Source organism: Pogona vitticeps, chromosome 4 (assembly GCF_051106095.1).
Source record: "Pogona vitticeps strain Pit_001003342236 chromosome 4, PviZW2.1, whole genome shotgun sequence".
Classification (NCBI taxonomy): Eukaryota; Metazoa; Chordata; class Lepidosauria; order Squamata; family Agamidae; genus Pogona; species Pogona vitticeps.
In genome coordinates, this window is record NC_135786.1 from 151,485,467 (window position 1) to 151,502,606 (window position 17,140).

Genomic DNA, 17,140 nt, shown 5'->3' on the forward strand with positions numbered 1-17,140 from the left:
ATACCCAAGTTGAGTCTGCAGTTATGAGGTAAATTGCACTATAAAACCAATATAAAACCAGTTGGGAGGTATGATTTACAGCATTCTTCCATCCCAAACTCCAAACAAAGGACTTGCTAATTACTCTTGTGACTGCTTCCAGATGTTATTGAACTGCAGCTTCTGTCAGCTTTAGCCAGCATAGCCAATGGTGAGAAATAAGGAGCATTGCTGTCTGGCAACAATTTAGATGACTCGTGTTTCTTGTCCCTCAACCAGACCAATTAAAGGCTGAATATTTAGAGTCTGTTAGTTGTGGTGACACAGTATTCCAACAGGGATGCATCACCTCTATGTACACAGGTAAGTCATTACCAGGTAGCCCATGAAAAATGGTATGCATCACTCCAAAAACTACCAGTTTGCTGAAAGTGCTGGGGGCAGGGGGGGGAGGGAATGGGATCCCTTTGGGGCTTTTGGGACTATCATTTCCTGTAGATCTCTTTAGTAGTCCATAAATGCTTTGAACCTCCTATAGAGTCACTGATTGTGATGTTTAACACTGCTTCCCATGTTTGCTATTTCATGTGATCCCTGAGGTAATGGTAGGCTTCACAAATTAGGAATTTCCCCCCATCAAGCACTGTTGCACATTTCTGCTCACTAGCAGCTTATTACCCATGCAATAGCTTTATAGAGCAACTATTTCCTGGGATATGGTGGCGCTGCTGGTTAAACCACAGAAGCCTCTTTGCTGCAAGTCGTAAGATTGAATCCACGTGATGGAGTGAGCTCCTGTCACTTGTCCCAGCTCCTGCCAAACTAGCGGTTCGAAATCATGTAAATGCGAATAGATAAATAGGTACCACTCCGGTGGGAAGGTAACAGCATTCCGTGTCTTGTCATGCTGGCCACGTGACCACAGAAACTATGGACATATGCTGGCTCTACGGTTTGGAAACGGGGATGAGCACCGCACCCTAGAGTCGGACACAACTGGACCAAATGTCAAGGGGAACCTTTACTTTTACCTATTTTCTCATTCAGACTTCCTGTGTTCCCTGTACTGAGTGGCTTTCACAAAAGTATGCATCATGTTTACAGCTATATCTGTGTCAAAACCACTGACCAATATACATATTGGCAATCTCCAGGTTCCATCCTGAGAATGTTACAAAGTCTATTGTTTACAGCCAATCCTTTAGATTTAATTACATCTGATCAGAGTCACAAGACAGAGACTCCAAACTCAAGGATCTAAAAAAGGTTTTTTTTGTGTATGCAAGGGATACTGTAGAGCAGCGGTCCCCAAACTTTTTGGGACCGCAGACTGGCTGAGCCTCTGAGGAAGGTGGGGCGCATGCACCCCCACGCATGCACTCTCGGGCACATGCACAAAGCAGTGGGGGAGCGCCCACCCACCAGCATGAGCGCTCCCCCACCTCTTTGTGCATGTGCAGGAGCACCTGCAAGCCCAGCAGCGTGCCCATCAAACCCTTCACATGGGCACTCGGGCACATGCATGAAGAGGTGGGGGAGCACTCATGCCGGCGCTGGCATGCGCACGCACATGTGCAAAGCAGCTGTGGGGAGGGGAGTGCATGCAGAGGGACAGGAGGTCTGTCTCCACGGCCCAGTCCAGCTCAGGCCATGCTTGACAACCTTTGCTGTAGAGTAGTCAGCCTTTTGGCTTACTGAGTGGGCATTTGTGCTGTTTTCCTTCATAGATCCCCAATTTATACATGCCTAAATAAAACAAACATTAGAAATCACCATAAATAATTTTGAGGTGAAGGCATTTCTCAGATTACAGTACCTAACCAATATGGTTAAAGAAGAAATTAATTGGGTAAGATGTATGCCCAGAGACAACATTCTGCAAGATAGACCCAGGAGAGAAAATGACTGAATATTACTAGTTGTCACCTTCCATCTCCAGCTGAGACCACTCACAGATATCATAAATGATCTTGAACACATTCTCAACAAGTATACTTAACTCTCCCAAGCCCTTAATGGCAGGCCTATACAGACAACCCCCCCACCTCAATCTCAAGCACCACAGCCTGCACAGCACTGATACACATATGGGAAGTAAACTCAGCTACAAACCAGATGCCAGCTCTGTCTACACATGTACTCAGGCAACATGGTTACAAGCTCCAACAATGTCACATTCCAGCATCAAGGGCCTGTTTACTCATTCCTCTGCTAATGTGATCTATGCCATCCTTTGCTAACAATGCCCATCTGTGCTCTATACAGAACAAAGAGGAAAATCTCTGCACAGAAATAATTAATGGACATAAATCTGATATCCGGGATAGCAATACACAGAAATCTGTTTCAGAACATTTCAATCTACCTGAACCCTTTGAATGGAAGTCACTCTTCTGGGGGAAAATTCCACACAAAACAGCACCTGAGATAAGGTATATACATATGCTGAAGACCCACTTAAAATGACTAAATATCAGTCAAGGATTCTTAAGTCATTACTCAGTGCAAGATGTTGCCATGTTTCAGCTTTACTGTCATTACCTTGCAGACTGATAATTGACACTATTCACAGACTGATACGCTAGTCCTTTACCAATGAACATTGTCACTTTGCCCATTATCTCTATCCCAACCTGGTCATGGGAATGCAGTATAAATATGACATATTGTCTCAATCTTTTATCTGAGGAAGAGAGACTTGCGACTTTTGAGACTTGATCCTCAAAAGCTCATATTCGCCGTTGTTTAGTCATATCCAACTCTTTGTGACCCCATGGACCAGAGCACGCCAGGCCCTCCTATCTTCCACTGCCTCCCGGAGTTGGGTTAAATTCATGTTGGTTGCTTTGATGACACTGTTCAACCATCTCATCCTCTGTCGTCCCCTTCTCCTCTTGCCCTCACTCTTTCCCAACATCAGGGTCTTTTCCAGGGAGTCTTCTCTTCTCATAAGATGGCCAAAGTACTGGAGCCTCAGCTTCAGGATCTGTCCTTCCAGTGAGCACTCAGGGTTGATTTCCTTTAGAATTGATGGGTTTGTTCTCCTTACAGTCCAGGGGACTCTCAAGAGCCTCCTCCAGCACCACAATTCAAAGGCATCAATTCTTCAGTGGTCAGCTTTCTTTATGGTCCAGCTCTCACTTCCACACATCACCATGGCTTTGACTATTTGGACTTTTGTTGGCAAGGTGATGTCTCTGCTTTTTAAGATGCTGTCAAGGTTTGTCATTGCTTTTTTCCCAAGAAGCAGGCGTCTTTTAATTTTGTGGCTGCTGTCTCCATCTGCAGTGATCATGGAGCCCAAGAAAGTAAAATCTGTCACTGCTTCCATATCTTCCCCTTCTATTTCCCAGGAGGTGATGGGACCAGTGGCCATGATCTTAGTTTTTTTGATGTTGAGCTTCAGACCATTTTTGTGCTCTCCTCTTTCACCCTCATTACAAGGTTCTTTAGTTCTGCCTCACTTTCTGACATCAGAGTGGTATCATCTGCATATCGGAGGTTGTTAATATTTCTTCTGGCAATCTTAATTCCAGCTTGGGATTTCTCCAGTCCTGTTTTTTGCATGATGTATTCTGCATATAAGTTAAATAAGCTGGGGGACAATATACAGCCTTGTCGTACTCCTTTCCCAATTTTGAACCAATTAGTTTTCCCATATCCAATTCTAACTGTTGCTTCCTGTCCCACATATAGGTTTCTCAGGAGATAGATAAGGTGGTCAGGCACTCCCATGTCTTTAAGGACTTGCCGTAATTTGCTGTGGTCCACATAATCAAAGGCCTTTGCATAGTCAATGAAGCAGAAGTAGATATTTTTCTGAAACTCTCTGACTCATAATACAGCAATTAGTCTTTGAACTGCCACAAAGTTTTTGACTCTTTTTCTCCCCCTGACATGCTTGCACAGATCAACATAGCTCCTCCTTGAAAAACTACAAGAGGAATTGTAGAATTTGCCTTTGCTAATAGGCAAGGTGGCCACCCATGTACCAGGTGCATGCTGCCTGTACGATTACGCATGCAATCAAGCATGTCACTGGCTTGCAAACAGTTTCTCATATATTAGTGACAGCAACTTCCATGATTTCTTTTGCACACATGCAAATTACCCATAGGATTCTGACCAGTGCGTCCTGAGCCACAAATTGGTTCAAGGAGATTTGGCCTCACAGCAACAGAGCAGACACACCACCTGCATGAACACCCGCCATCTGAGAGGTAACATCATAGAGTAAAGAAATGCATACCAACAGCAATTTATCAACAACGTTGTGAGAAGGGAAAGATGTGGTTAATTATTTGAATGAATTCCTTCTCTTTGTCTTTACTTCCAAACAGATGTCATCAGAACATCAATTTATGAATAAAAACATTTTGTATAATGCTTCACCAAATGTTTTTCATCAGCACAATCTCTTCATAATCTCCTAGATGGATGTAATTTGGTGTTTAGATGATTAGTTGCAAGAGATAGCACCTTTGCCATCCTCCTAGCAATGTGTTCAATGGATCAGCATTTCTCCCTGATGGATTTGGCTATGCACACAACCATGATGAACACTCTTTTCAGTATATAACTCTGCCAGTGGTGAGAGAGCTGCAAACACTACAAGTCTTCGTTAGTAATGATGCATTATATGTCTAGAATGGATTTTCCATTTGGGCTGTGAAAAACTCTCAAGCGCCATCTCTCAGAGTTTCTCTAAATCCCAGTTGCACTCTTGTCTTTCATATCAGATTGTGTCCATGTTTTGTTTTGTGTTTTTCCTACATAGAAACCTGGACACATTTTTCAAGCATAGTTTTTGTAGTTTATGCATTTTGTACATGCTTTTCTTGTTAACGAAAGAATGTTTCTCAGTATTTTTAGTTGTGTGTATGTTTAGGCATTCACATTTTGAAAACACATCCATGTTTTCATGCATATTTTATTTCCACAAAGTGCCTTGCCCACAAATGGATTTGCCCAGCAAGTTGTGCTTTTTTACTATGAGCTTCAAGATATGAGAAACAGATACTTGCACTGAGAAGCTTAACTCCAATAGAATTCTGTTGCACCCAAATTTCCTCTGTAGGTCCACTAGACCAGTGGTCCTCAACCTTGGGCCTCCAGATGTTCTTGGACCTCAACTCCCAGAAATCCTGGCCAGCAGAGGTGGTGGTGAAGACTTCTGGGAGTTGTAGGCCAAGAACATCTGGAGGCCCAAGGTTGAGGACCACTGCACTAGACCATACAACTGTGAGTACCCTACCTCAGTGAGGTGATGTGGCATGTTGAAGGACCAAGGCTGACTGAAACAAGAACAAGAGGTAAGTACATGAGCTAGCCGATATACCCATTCTCTGGCTAAAGATTTCAAAGGAAGGGGAAGTTGATGAGAGGTGGAAAGAGGAGGGTGGTAACAAATGCTTGTAAATGTTATCTTTCTTGGTAAAAAAGGAAGTGTTCCAACTAGAAATGAGTATGAAACAACCCACAAACCAAAATAACCTGGTGAATTAGACTGGTTTGTGATTCATTTCATTACTCAGTTCGGGGATCCAGTTTTGCAAAATTAAATGCCCAACATTTTCCCTTTACCATTTCATTTGCTTTGGCAAAAGGGGGTGCCCGCTGCCCCCTCCCTATTGCCCCCGTTGCCTCCACCTACCTGCTGTTGCTGCTGCTGCTGTCACCATTGTGGTGCCATCCTCAGAGCAGTGGGCCTAGCTTCCCGGCCAGGAACTTGCCACAGCCTCTGAGCATGTGCCCACAGTGGAGATGGAGGCACAGCCCCACAATAACCATTAAGCAAAATAAGCAAATGCTTAGGGCATCATCAGGGGAAGGGGACACCACAGACTTTTGTTCAGTGCTATATCTACCATGGGCCATGGTGCAAATGGTGCATCTTCCTTAACTAACCACTCCTTAACTTCCATCCATATCCTTTGGCTCTCTCCCTCCCTCTCTCATGAGCCCCAAGAAAACCACTGTGATGTGCACCCTCTCTCCTGTGTGCCCCCAGGTTGTTTCACTAACCCAAGGCACATGAGCCACATTCCCTTTTTACTTCACGCTGCCACCAGTTGGTTCTTACCAACACAATTTACTCAGAAAGATTGAGGTCCATATGCTGTGTGACTTTCAACATAAAGCAGTTTTATTGATTACAGTTCATTTGAATAAATTGTTAAAAGACGTTAAGGCATTTATTGGCTTCTTAATAACTTATTCCTTATTCAGAGCACATTATCATAGTCTGTCACGAGTGAAGGATGCCTACACAATTGCTTATTCCTTAATGTCCTCATTCTCAACTGCCACCTTTAACTCTCCACAGCCCAACTCTCCACTTCCAAGTTAACTCTCTAACTGTCGAGCTTCTCACTCCCACTATCAAACTCCAACTGTCTAACTCCAACTCACCCCTCCCTTCCAATCTCACTCTGGCTCCGCCTCCCAACAACTACCATTGGTGCAGGACAATACCTTTACATATATGGGAAGGCAGGGTGTTCGCTACAACCACCTTTTTACCTAAAGCAGTTATGAACCAGAAAAAACTAAAAAGTATAAAGACTCACCTAACAAAAAAAACATGTTGAGGTGAAATGATCAATCATAATAATCAATGTATTCATGAATGCTTTTAGGGCCGGGATCTAATGGTTTTTGTGGGTTTTTCGGGCTCTTTGGCCATGTTTGAAGGTTGTTCTTCGTAACATTTCGCCAGTCTCTGTGGCCGGCCTCTTCAGAGGACAGGACTCTGCTCTGGTGTAGTTTGCTTGGGACTGGAGTATTTATGGCTGTGAGATAGGCTTTTGTCCTATTCAGGAGATGGGTGATTAGTGTGTCTTTTTGTGGGTGTATTGTTGTGATAAGGAGGAGAGATTATCCGTCACTGTGATTGATGGGTGTCATTAGCTGGTCGCTCTTGTGTAGTGATCCCTGGATTTTGCATTTAAAAGAACCCCATCTTCGTATTTTACAGAAAATGCAATGTTTTCATGCAAAATACAATGCCATGATTTTTTTTTGCAAAAAGGTATCAAAATGAGAAGAATGCATTAAAAAGGGAGCAAACATCTCATGATTTTGCCCAGAAGGCACACAACATTGAAAATTTTCTTTCTCACCCACAAGGACATGACAGACAAAGAAATACATTCATAGTGGAAAGGATTGGGAAACTGGCTTATATGGGAATTGAGCAGCATCTTACCTCCAATCTCATGTAAAAGACAATGCTGCCAGATTGTATTCACCATGTGTTCATTTTTTTGTTCATTTTAATGAATAGGATGTACAGTATTTTTCATATTTGCTGCAGACAGTTTCCCCCTTCTAATTGGGGAGATTAGACTAGGTAGTGTGTTATTATTATACAGGTCTATATGTTAGGGATACTTTGACTGAATCAGAGTCTGTTTCAAGACTCTGTATAGATATTGGAAGGCTCAAAGTACCTCACAATGTAAACCTATCCATATCTACTCTGATATAAGCCCTATTGCAAGACCTATTATTCTCTGTGTGATCTAATATTTATTTACAAACATGCTCATATTGTTTAAAATAATTGCATAATGATTGTGGTTTTCCTTGAGAGAAACAAAGGTATTAGTTTGCTACACTTTTAAAAATCTCAGTCAATGGCTGTGTTATGCTAATCATCATTTCATTCAAGTACAGTCTCTCATTATGTGGCAGAGAAAAAACCAACCACTAATGCCCTCTGAAAAGGGCCCTTCCAGAGGCCGGAGTTCACACTCAAGCCTCATTTGCCCTGCAGACAGTTTTTGCAGTTCATAATCGTAATAACAAGAAGCATTTTTCATACCATGGCAAAGACGCTTCCCTCATCCAATTTTACAGCTAGGCATGAACATGTTGTGAATCTTGGCAGCTTTCTTGACCTGTGGGGAAGACCCATAAAGTGAACAACTGGGCTGTGAATTTGTTTTCTGTCATCAGGCCACTGACGCAGAACGTTGTTGTTTTTGTAGCTGTAGTTACCAGCCTTATACAGGATTTGGATGCTGCACGTGTTCCTCATGCTAAATACAAGATAAATTGGTGTGTTGGTATGGGTGCATGCACACATGTGTGAAATTGATTAAATTTGATTGGTCAATTTTTAAACATAGAAGTGTGTTCATTTCAGTGGAAAGAACAGAGAATTTAATTGATTTTACTGAAAGAAAACTGCAATCTTTTGCCCATTTTCTCAGAACTGAGGAGCCCCTTCTGCTTTGGCACAAGGATAAGAGGACACACAACACAATTTACACTGGCTCACATACAAAGATCCACATTTAAAAATGAGGAATACATTATCAGTAGAATATTTTTATTTTGTACTGCTTTTCAAAGTGTAACATTAATATTACATGTATTTTTAAAAGTAAGAAAGAAGAAAGCCAAATAAAAATAGTCAACAGATACTTTTAAACTGGGTACAGTTTCAGTTTTCTTTGTGTTCCAATACATGCAGCATTGTTTTATATTTAAAAATGTCGATACTGTGTATTCTCAAAGGCTTTGTAATCCATCGGTATGTTTAGAGGAAGTAATAAAATGTAAAAAAGGGCACTATAGAAGTCATTTCTCTTGTTGTCATTTTTCATTTCTGGATTAATTTTTCTAAAGTCATGGTTTCCTCAAATCTCTGTATGTGTGTGTGTTTTCAAACCTTCTTCAGAATATCTTGACCTAAGGAAAGGACTGTGATTGGTTGGTTTGCATGACATCTTTGTCTACTAAGTGCTGTTCTGAATCTTCAAGATTGTTTTCTGCCTTATGATTTTGTGCCTTCAAGCTGGATTTGGACTGAACACAGACAATATCATCAAATAAAGGAATATCTTCTTACATTGATTCAAGCAAAGGAGTGCCCTTTGACAAGCAAGACATATGGCCACTGTAATTTGGAAGTCAGTCACATTAACTTTAATGAAATTGACTTCCAGATGAATGGGTTTAGGATAGTTGTGACCCAAATAAAGTTGGTGTGTGTGTGTGTGTGTGTGTGTGTGTGTGTGTGTGTGTGTGTGTGTGTGTGTGCGCGCGCGCGTGCGCGCACATGCATACATATATTTTCATTTTAATGTTATTGCTTCACTAGGCTATTTGAATCTTTTCCAGCTTGAGCAAATGGGTTGTTAAATTCATTTACTGTTATGTTTGCAAAGCCTTTTGCCTTTAAATGTTGCTTTGGGCACAACAAAACTGTCAAAACCCTCTGATGAAGTAGCCTCTTGCCTGCAAAAATGCATGCTGTTATAAAGTTGTTGTTAATCTTTATGGACTCCTTGTTAGTTTTCCTCAGGGCCTGAAATTCTTCCAAATTGAACTGCATATCTCAGAATACCCTAGCCAGCCTGGCCATAGGCCATACTATGGGGCTGGTGGTGGTACCTAGCAGGTTATAGCCTTAAACAGCAATTTCTCCACATTGACAGTTCCCCTCCCCCAGAGATTAAAACAGATACCCTATTTAAATGGATAAAACTGCAGTCTTAGATATGGAAGATTAATGTGCTAACAATGTATATCAATGATAGTTTATTTATTATGCTACGGATACTATAAAACAGTTGGTTAGGTGGACAGCATGGGCTTCTAAAACATCATGCTGGAGAGTCTATAGAACAGGAAGCAATGTTAGTGGCTCTCCAGATGTTTGGGGCACCTCAGCTCCCCAAACCATCAACTCCCAAAGTAGTAAGAAATCATCAGTGTAGTCACCCAAAATATCTTAAAGGCTAAAACTTACCCATTTGTGTTCCACAGGAAGCTGAACCATCAATAACCATGTTATATTATTGTTTTGTTTCCCCCTTCATAGCATCTCCTGATAAGGGTGCAACAACTCTGTGGAATTGAATGTGAAGCTGGTTTGGATTTTTAGAAATAGATTTAATGTCATTTGTTTTTGGTGTCAGTCTGTGGGTTCACAGGTAACATTTTTTAGTCCAATACTAAGCTATGTAGTATATTGGCAGTTCAGCATCCCCATTTTCCCAGTTTTTGCTCTGTACCAGGAACTCAGTTATTCACCCTTTTCTTGAGGCAGAGCTTGCTTCGAGACAGCTGATGCTGGATTCAGCAGCTTTTATTCACCAAAGCCAGCATCAGCAGGCTGCAACACCGCCAACAGCTACTCTAACAGTCATTTCCTCTTTCCTTTAAGAATCATCATATTTGTTAAATTGTACTTTTAAATATTTACATTTTTATATTTTGTTTTGAACTGCCATAGCTCTAAATTAGAAAAGGCAGGAGGCGAGGAGGAAGATTTTGGATTCCAGGGTATTCTGCAATCCCAAACCCATACTTGGGAAACCCTGCAGATTCCACAGGCACAATTTCCTCCAACACAAGAGATCACACATGCCAAATTGAGTGAAACAAAGCCCAACCAGAATCAATTCAAAATAAAAAACCCAAAGAGGGTGTTTTTTTTTTTTTTAAAGATGTCTTCCCAGTCCAAAAAAAATATACACGCTTAGCTGTTTGTTGTGTAGTTATAATCTTTAGTTTGATTACAATCGTGCCATACACGATGCAAAAATAAAAGTATTTGGACATGTAGTCGCACTCTTAACAGAAAACAAAATGAATTTAAAAGAAAAAGCAGTGCTTTGTCCCCTTTGGTTTTCTCTTGGTTTTTATAAAAACTCTGTTATCCAAAAGCACCAAGAAAGAACCATCTGACTATGTCTTAATTCTGCTGCCTCTTTGGGGTTGTGATGAGGTATGTGTTCTTCATTATACCCCTTACAATTGGCTACTGTTTTCTTATCCAATCCAGCTATCCCTTTTTGCTTTTTAGGCTGCAGTGCACTTACCTGTGAGTAAGCCCTTCTGAAAATAAGCTCCAGAGGAACATATTTTGAGAAGACATATACAGGATAGTACAATAAAGCTATTTAACAACTTGACACTTTCTTAGGTTCTCCCTTGACAGTTTTGTCCAGTCGTGTCCGACTCTAGGGGGCGGCGCTCATCCCGCTCTTCAAGCCGTAGAGCCAGCGTTTGTCCGAAGACAATCTTTCCGTGGTCACATGGCCAGTGTGATTTAGACACGGAACGCTGTTTACCTTCCCACCGCAGTGGTCCCTATTTATCTACCCGCATTTGCATGCTTTCGAACCGCTAGGCTGGCGGGAGCTGGGACAAGCGACGGGTGCTCATTCCGTTGCGTGGATTCGATCTTACGACTGCCGGATCTTCTGACCCTGCAGCACAGGCTTCTGCGGTTTAGCCCACAGCGCCACTTTCTTATCTATATCACCTTTTGCTTCACTTTATCTTCCTGCTGAGATGTTCTTTTTGTTTAAATCCTAAGTTAGTTTTTCTGTTCAACACCTCCAGTTTGGCTTTGTTTTCCAGAACAGAATGCCTCTCATCGCCCACCCATGTTTGTTTCTCACTGATATATAAATAGCAATTTTCTCCATCCTGAGTGTTCCACCTCTAACCTTCACTTTTCTGTTTAATGGGAACACTGTAAGCTGTAACATACTGTATAAATTATAAATCCTATTAGCTGCAAACATACAGTAATTATAAATGTCATAATTATCTAACATGCTCTGTCTGGAGCTTTAAAGACAGTTTAGAATCTTTAGCTAGTGGAGTATGCAGCCACCTGCTTGTTTTCAGAGGCTAAGTGGATCAGAGAAAATAGCGCTGACCCAGCTCCTCTCATTACCAGTACAATATGGCCAGGTCACTTTAAAATACTGCCAATAGAATTTACAGCTACCAAGATTAATCCCATCAAAAAGCCAAACCGAAAGAGACAATGATTCCATGGGAGAAACAAATAATAAGGAAATCAGGAAGACCAAATATGAGGTAGACTGACACAATAAAGGAAGCCATGCTTTTTAGTTAACTGTAGTAGAGCACATAAGAGGGCTAGACCAGTTGAATCTACATGTGTCTGAATCTGTTCATGATCCACATTTAACTGGGGAGGCCTTGTTCAAGAGCCCCCCAATGTATAATACTGCAGCTGGCAGGCAAAAGATGCAGGGTCTTTCCTGGGTGGCCCCATTATTATAGGTCTCCCTTAATAAGTATCCATGTCTCTTTTACTGATTTATTTTAGCTGCACTTAAAAACCCTATTTGTCTTCAAATACTTTTGACTGATGAATCTGAGGACCAAACAATCAAGTACAGATAATACGCCATTAAAATGAGGAGTACCGTAAGTACTGGGATTATTTTACTGTCACAGCTGGAGCTTTTCATACCTCCAGTAGCTTGCAAATTGTTTTCCTGTTTTGTAATGGGTCATCAGGAAGCAAGTGCATGACTTCACTTGCAAGTATGATAGCTGAAGCATGGAAGTCTGCCTGAATCATATCTCTGGAAGGCAAATGGGTTTCAACTTCCAATGATGGGTTATTTAAAATATTGTTTGGCTTTGAGGCTGGCCTGTGACTTAAACTGCAATTTTAAACTCATTCCACTATATTAACTACTGGCTTTTCAATTTTGTTTAGCTACTTTTCTTATTTTTAATTCATTTTGTATAAATTGTTCACTGCCTTGAGGGGACTGTGTAGCCCTGAAATGAAGTCTGTGCATTCTTAAATGAATAAATGAATGAAGAAAGCTAGAAAACAGAAGGTCTACATTAACAAAAATAGGTTAGACAACCTGAACAATCTTTACGGTTGCTGCGGCTTTACTCCCAAAGGAGTAAAGCCACTATCCAACAAAAGGTGAAAAGACAATTCACATACAGTGGTGCCTCGCTTAATGAGTGCCTCGTTTAGCGATGAATTCGCATAACAATGTGTTTTTTAAGAAAATAATATGCACCGTATAACAATGTTTCCTATGGGCGATTTTCGCTTAGCGAAGTTTGGGACCATGCTTCGCATAACGAATGCGATTTTAAGTCCCCTGGTTCACTTAACAATGTTTCTTTTTTCAATTTAAAAAGTGTCTTAAAAGGGTCAAAAATGGTTTTAAATGCTTGGATTCGTTAGAGGACCCCCTAAGTCGTGTGCAAACCTGATTTGGCTTTGATCTGACTTTTCGTTAATTTATGGTGAATTTATTTTTTCAGCCCATAGGAACTAATGGACCTGTCAAAATCTGACAGCTCCATGCTTTCCTATGGGGGAGAAAACAATTCACCATAAATTAATGAAAGTTCAGATCAAAGCCAAATCAGGTTTGCACACGACTTAGGGGGTCCTCTAACGAACCCAAGCATTTAGAACAGTTGATGAGTCTTCGTTAATTTTTTGTGAATTTTTTCTTCCCCCATAGGAAACAATGGAGCTGTCAGATGTTGACAGCTGTCAAAAGTTGGGGGGGAAAATTCACCATAAATTAACGAAAAGTCAGATCAAAGCCAAATTAACTTTTGCATCCGTTTTAAAGGGTGCAGAAGCTAATCCAAGCATTTAAAACCATTTTGACCCTTTTATGACACACTTAAATTTGCAAAAATTGACTTCGCAAAGCCATTGAAATGCATTGAGTCAGTTTCAATACATTCCAATGGAGGAAACATTGTATCGTTTAACGATGTTTCCTATGGGTTTTTTCGCTTAAGGACGGCAATCCGTGCCTATTGGAACGGATTAACCGATTTCCAATGCATTCCTATGGAAAATGGTGTTTCACATAACGATGTTTCACATAACTTTTTTTTTGAACCAATTAAAATCGTTATGCGAGGCACTACTGTACTATTTTAAATGTATAGACAAAAATGCAGAAATAATTACTTATCTGGTGAAGGCTTCTGGGAGTTGCAGTCCAAAACTCCTGAGTAACCCAAGGTTAAGAACCAGTGGACTAGATGAAGTGCTCAGTCTTCTGGCCAGTCCTAAGTGCTGATGGTCAACTTCAGGACTCTGCCTCCCTTTCTCATAGTTTATAGTGTGAAAGATGGACTTGGAACTCTAAAATCCTTTAAGTAGAATATTCAAACAGAGAATTTCTGTCTATAAATCAAAATGCCTGACACTCTTACATGACATATAGCAGAAGTCATCTACTGTGAGATTTTGTGAGGAATAGAGAATATATGTAAGTTACATGGATATATGAGGGACATGTTGACCTTTGCCAGCCTAATATCCCCCAAGGAGCATTATTGAAGACTACAGCTTCCCTAATTTCCAGACAGCAAGGGCACTGGGACATATCATTGACCCATCTAGTTCAGTACTACATAGTGGCAGCAGCTGTTTTGTGTCTCAGGCAAATGTCATTCCCAACTTTAGTGTCCATGCAGAAGACCTTTGTCACAGCAAGGAGATTGTGGTTTGCATCAGTATTATGCCCGGTGCTTAAGCTGTTGCTAGAAACTGGTAGATGACAAAGAATATTAGAAGTTTCTTTGAAGAAAAAAGCTACTGCTAAGAACTTGTAGAAACCAGCCTCATTTGACTGGAGAATACTTGGGAAAGTATGGGTTGTTTACCTGGGAAATGTCCAAGGATGGTAAGCAATATCTAGGTTAGGCAGTTGCAGAAGATATATTTAGAGACATAATTCTATTATCTATTGATGTCTAGTTCTGTTATCAGTTTGCTCATTAGTAAGAGGCTCTATTACCATTTTGCCAGTTAGTGAGAAAACACATCAAAAAAGATGGAAGCCCCTAGATATGCTTAATGAACAGGTATTGCTAGATGTCCAATGCAATATAAGGAGCTGACATGCCTTTGTTCAAAGATCATCAGTGTAGACCGAGATCCTGGGAAGGGCAGTGCAACTACCCACCATAGTTCTTCAGGTTTGTGAGCACTAGGGACATAAGGGTTCTCTTTACTGTTCATGCTTTCTCCTGTATTATCTCTTTAAGAAAATGTTGTACCTTTCCTCGATTGGTGTGTTTATTGTCTTTGAATCCAAACCAATTGCTTGTCAGCCTGGACAAGACACAACCCAGCCAACTGAAGATTGAACCACGAAAATTATGGGTGTCTGAATGCTATCTGACTGCTTGCCAATCTGTAGCGTTTTTTGAAGGGGGGGGAGAATAATAATAATAATGTGCATAAGACCCATTATTTAGGAATTCTTGAGAGTGAGAATAAATTGACTGGAATAGTTTTAATCATAACATACTGTCATACGCTTGCCATTTAGACTGTATAACAGCATATTATTCTCTCTTCCCCCCCAACCACCTTCTTGATTTTGTACTCTGTGATATGAGTTATTATCATTTATTCTTTGTTATTTTGGAATTACTGAGAATAAATATTGAAAGGACAAGTTTTTCAATTTGCTTTTGTTTGCAAACATGCATGCAACCTTTCAATTTCCAATGCAGTATTCAGCCCCATCTGTCTGGCAGTGGTTGCTATGCCATTTAGTCAAATTATACCAGCAAAAAGCAGCTAACCTACAATTACTTTCATTTCCTTTGTGAAGTATTTTTATTCATATTTGTGGAAAGCTTTCTCCAGGTGCTCCACCTAGACTTGGCATTGGCTGAGACATTGTAGAAACAATTGAATTCTTTTTGCCTTGCCCTCTAAAAGCAATCTTGAAAACTTCATTTGCTAAATTTCATTTTATTTAACGTATTATTAAAAAGATGTTGAAGACAGGGCATGGTGATAATGAATAAAAGTGAAGGCTTAGACATGAACTATAGAAAATGCATAATTCAAACCCTGTGACTCATTTGATATTCTTTTTTTTTTTTAAAGAAAAAATATATTGCTGGCCTGAAAATTGTTTCAAGGAATAAACAACTTGCAATTAAAATTGGGATTCTCATCATCATCATCTTAGCTAAGTGGTAAGATACTAATAAATTCATATTCTACACAGGGGCAATTTGTTAACGTGATTAAAATCAGAATTGGTGCAATTTCCATCAAAAGCAGCCACTTCCAAATGAGAATTTTCTACAGATTTATAGAAGAGTTTTTCCTAGTCATTCATTCCAGAACTGTCTGAAAAACACATAGTTTCTACAGCTGCCTTAAAAATACTCTTACCTTCTCTGGTTACATTTATTGTTGTGTGCTGTCAAGCTGCTTCAAACCTCTGGCACTCTTAAGAATCAGTGACCTTAACAAGGCTGGAGTCCTGACTCCAAAGGGGGGAGGGGGTAGTTTAATTTGAGGGGTTAGGTTTTTTTCTTTTTTCTTTTTCCCTTTTTTTTCTTCTTCTCTTTTTCTGTGAAAATAAAATAATTTTTTTTAAAAAAAGTCTTGTCATTAACAGCCTGCTCAGGTCTTGCAACTCAAGGCTTCCTTTATTGAGTGAATCCTTCTCCTGTTTGGTTTTCTCCTTTTCATGCTGCCTTTGGACTCTCTCTCTCTCTCTCTCTCTCTCTCTCTCTCTCTCTCTCTGTGCACACTCTCCAAAGCACAGTAATTTGGACAGTGGAAAAGCAGAGAGCACTGAGGCCTCCAAAATAACTTTGACAAGGATACACAAGACATGCCTACCTACTGTTGAAGTAGATTACAGTGGCGCCTCGCTTAACGATTGCCTCGCTTAACAAGGAAATCGCTTGATGATTAGGTTTTTGCGATCGCAAAAGCGATCATAAAACAATGGTTTAAATGGGAAAAATCCTCTTCACGATGATCGGTTCCATGCCTTGGGAACTGATTTTTGCATTACAAAGATCTAAAAACAGCTGATCATCGGGTTTCAAAATGGCCACTGGGTGTACAAAATGGCCCCCCGCTGTTTTCTAGGATGCATTCCTCGCTTTACAGGCACCAAATGCCCCTATGGAGGATCTTCACTGTACAGTGAGTTTTCAGCCCATTGGAACACATTGAACGGGTTTTCAATGTGTTTCAATGGGATTTTTTCATTTTGTTTGATGATGTTTTCGCTCTACAGCGATTTCGCTGGAACAAATTAACATCATCAAGCGAGACACCCAGAGCTTGGAATTATTTACCATTATTATAATGTCCTGTACCAAGACTCCCCCAAATAATTACCTCTCCTAATAAATGCATTTTTAAAAAGTGACTCTACTTCCCTATTTTTCAAAGGGAGTTAAAATAGATTTCTAAGTTGCTTTAAATAATTTTTAAAAACTGAATGTGCCAAGGCAGTAGACTGCTATAACATATTCTGCTCCCACCTACTTCGTTGTTCTCCCAGTACCCACAGTAGGCTGAAGAAAAAAAAAATCTTTGCAACTTGGTTATGCC